Consider the following 4,180-nt stretch of genomic DNA (forward strand, 5'->3'; position numbering starts at 1 on the left):
CATTATCTCTGCCTCTGTGCTTGGCTCTATCTCCTGGGGTCTTGCACTGCTCTTCCTCTTTCGGTATCTCTGTATTGCTATCTCCCTCTTGCTGACTCATCCCTCTCTGTCCCTGTCTTTGTTTCTGGAACAATCTGCTTCATGGTGTAACCTTCGGCTGGGGACAATTTCTAGTGAGCAGAGTCCCCTTCCACCCTCCTTCCCCTCCACGCTTTCCCTGCAGGAGCTCGGGAGGTCACCCCGGCTACCTGAGAACCCCTGGGCCTGAGGCCCCCAGAGCACGGGTGCTGCACCTGCTTCCCCAGCCAGAAGGTCAGCGTTTGGCACTCTGGAGCTGGAAGGGAGTATGGGCCGCTCTCGGTTTATGGATGGCAAAGTGGGACCCAGAGGGCCCAAAGCCATTTGCAATTAGCGGGGCCCTCCTGAGGCCACAGACCCCAGAGTCTGACCCCAGCCCTCCCCACCTCCCAGGTCAGGGCCCCAGCCGCCACCTGACCCCACAAGGGGAGGCCCCCATGCGCCAGGGAGAAGGCAGGAGCTACGGGGCAGAGCCGGCTGCCCCCGCGCGCATGAGGGAGAAGGCTGGAGTCTGCACAGCTGGAACCCAGACGCCGCCATCCAGCCCTTGACCTCAGTCTCTCCGCCCAGCCAGGCACAGCCCCCAGCACTGCCCTGGTCAGGGTGAGCCCTGGACCAAGGGCCGGCACCGCATTCCTGCCCAGTGGCCCCACAGGGAGCCAGTGCCCATGGGTGGGGGGCTGGGCCCCAGCCAGGCTGCAGGGGGACAGGACCCTCTCCAGCCCGGGCCACCCCTGCTGCGGTGGCTCACGGAGGCCTGTGCAGCTCAGAGTTCCTGGGCAGGCGCCAGCCGGGGCCTTCCCCAGAACTCCAGGACATCTAAAATAGAAAAGGAGAAGAGGAGCCTGTGGCGCCCATGGTGGGCAAAGGAGAAGCTGCAAGGGCGGGGGGAGGTACCGCCAGGACCCGGCCAGGCCCGACCTCCACTCCTCTCCCCTGCTCGGAGCCCCCGACTTCCTGTTCCTGCATGGACGGGGCCTCCAGCCCAGGGCAGCAGATGGGCAGACTGAGGCCCGAGGACTCACAGCCACCAAGGAGCTGGCTCTGGGGCCCCTCCCAGACCGCCTCCTCAGGAGGTCCTCCAGCTGTGCTCGCCTGGGGTCCTGACTTCTGACCCCTCTCAAGAGGTTAAACACAGCCTGTGCCCTCCCTACCCTGCCCTGTGCCCCAGAGCCCACAGCTCAGCCCCAGGGCCTGAGGGAGCCCCGAGTCCGGCTCCTCCCAGAGGCCTTGGAAAGGATGTGCCCTCCCTGCCCCCCACCCCCCACCCAGCTCCTCCAGTGACCTCCGCCTGGGCCACCTCTTCCTTCCCCTTTCCCAGCACCCTCTCCCCACCCCTGGGGCCCAGCTAGGGGCAGACAGGGAGGGGATCGCAGCCCTGGCTCCCCCCGCAACCCCCAGCCCTCAGCCTGCATCTGGACCTGGACACGCCCCGGCCCTCGCTCTGCAGGGGGCCGGAGGGGCAGGAGTTCACCCTCCAGTCTGCTTCCTGGGGAGGGCCGTCCCTGACCCCCCGCTGGCCCTGCTGTGGCCTCTGGGACCCACCGCCCTGCGTGCTTTCTCGGCCCCGCGGCCCCGTGTTCCCTGGCTGAGTGCTTCTTTTTGGAGGCGCCGAGTTCGAGTTCCTCCGGGAGGCGCAAGCTCTGCCCCAGCCCTGACTGTGACCTTGGCCGTGTACTCATCTCCAGAGTGCAGATAATCAGCTGTGCAGGTGCTGAAGGAGAAAAGCCACTGGCACAGACCCCGGCCTTTGGTTGATAATGATAAACGGCTAGCATCATGATTAAGTAGGAGAAAGGTACCCAGGCTCAACGTGGCTCTCGGCCGCCTTGTCCAGGCTGTTTTCAGATCTGCCTCCGGTCTCACTCCAGTTCTGTCCTAGAGTAGGGAGCTCAGAGTGTAACTTCATGATCAGTCATCTAGTGTTGCTTTGTGTTGGACACTTAGGACCCCGAGAGCTAAGACAGGTGCCCCCCTGTCCCCTCTGATGGGGGACAGAGGCATTGACCGCTGCCCAGGCCACAAGAAGGAGGCAGAGAGGCACACACAGGACACAACTCAGCCCCAAGGGTTTTCCTGGAGAAAAGGAAAGTGTTCTTAGTGGCAAGAGCAGCATGTGCAAAGGCCCAGAGGCAGAGTTCCCAGTGTGAAGAGTGGTGAGAATGGCTGGCACTCGGAGAACACTTGCAGTCTGCCGGAGAGAGCCCTACACACTCCCGAGTGGTGAAGGTTGTGGCCCCGCCCAAAGGGAGGCTCCACCTTTGCCCTGGGCTCCCACAAAGGAACCTCTGGCCTCCGAGTGTCACGAGTGCTGAGGACGTGCCGGACGGTGTAGCGAATGTGACTCAGGGTGGGCCAGGCACAGTAGCAGAGTCTGGGGGTGGGGGCAGGCTATGCCAGAACAGCAGAAATGGGACTTGGGGCCCCGGCTCTGTGGCATGGTGGGCTAAGCCTCCACCTGCAATACCAGCATCCCACATGGTTCCAGTCCCGGCTGCTCCGCTTCCCATCCAGCTCTCTGCCATGGCCTGGGAAAGCATCAGAAGATGGCCCCAGTCCTTGGGCCCCTGCACCCCTGTGGGAGACCTGGAAGAAGCACCTGGCTCCTGGCTTTAGCCTGGCCCAGTGCTGGCGTTGCAGCCATTTGGGGGTGAATCTGCAGATGGAAGATCCCTCTCTCTCCTTCTCTCTCTGTAACTCTGCCTTTCAAACAAATAGAAAATAAATCTTTCTTTTTTAACATGTGACTTGGGCAGTGGGGGTTCGAGTCAGGCCAGATCAGTGGACTGGGAGCTGGAGATCAAGTAAAGAAAAATCGATCAGTGGATCAGTTGATAAACCAGTCACAGCTACATGATGGGAACTGAGCGCCGGGGCTCAGGCAAGCTCCCTGGTTGGCGAGACTCTGTGCGTGTTGTCCACGCTGGTGCTGGGCCACGACTGCCCCGGCTCCCTGGCCGCAGGACAACAGGGTGTCACAGGCAGAAGGAGCCTCCGGGCGATGGCTGAGTGGCCGAGAGGGCGCAAGCTCTGGGCGAGGAGTGGGTCCCCCGGGCAAATTCTCCCCACCACGGGCGGACTCGGAACCCCCCAGGCTGTACCCGTCCACCTTGTGGTCGGCTCCCACTGACCCCAGCCCCTCACAGCACCCTCTGAAGCAGGCCCTGGGATCGCCAGCCCTGTTTCAGAGACTGGGAAACCAGGATCAGGGCCCTGACCAAGACCACACAGCTGTCCAGTGGCAAAGCTGAGCCCGAGCCTGCAACCCCTCTGCTGTTCTGCCGAGCAGGGTGGGGAGGAGGCGGCCAGCGAGAGGTGGGCTTTGGGGGCTGTCCCAGAGGGGAGCCCAGGCCAAGGGTGTCCTGAGGGTGCTGGGGAACCACTGATGGTTTTAGGTGCTGGGTCATGTACACGGCTATGGGATTTAGCCAGGTCACTCTGGATGTGGCCCGGGGAACGGGCTGCAAACAGGCCACCGCAGCCAGCCAGGTGAGGGCCCACATGCTGCCGTCTGGCAGCCTCGGTCCCCAGGATGGAGAGCAGGGATGTAGCCCAGATCCACCTGAAAGGCAGACCTGGGGATAGAGTGGATTCAATAAGCACGAGAGAGTGGGAGGAAACAGGATTAGGCACTCAGGGCGCTAAGTGTTTGAGCCTTGGGAGATAGAAGAAAGATCTGGGATGGGTCATACGACCACTAGTGGACCTGGAGTCCCAGAGGACGAAAGCCCCAGAACAGGGCAGCCTATACCCCAGAGCAAAGCACCATGAAGCCCAGAGCCCAGAAGTAGCACCCTCACCTACCTGGAGTGGCCACCAGATGGCAGCATAGGCCGCCTTTTTCCAGTGCTCTCCCACTGAACAGAGCTAAGAGGGGGAGCACCGGGGACCTGCCAGGAGACCTGGAAAGCAGGCCCCAGATCTGTGCAGAGCCTGCAGGGGTGCGTGGCTGCTGAGAGCCGAAACAGCCCCGATGTAGGAGGCGAGAGTGCCAGGTTCTAGAATCTGCCTGCGACCTGGAGCAGGTGCCTGCCCCATCAGCTTCAGGTTTCTTCCTTTAAAGAGGGCAAGCCCTGCCAGGATCAGAAGGGCAGAGGGGGGC

The sequence above is a fragment of the Lepus europaeus genome, chromosome 12, assembly GCF_033115175.1.
Source record: "Lepus europaeus isolate LE1 chromosome 12, mLepTim1.pri, whole genome shotgun sequence".
NCBI classification, from domain to species: Eukaryota; Metazoa; Chordata; class Mammalia; order Lagomorpha; family Leporidae; genus Lepus; species Lepus europaeus.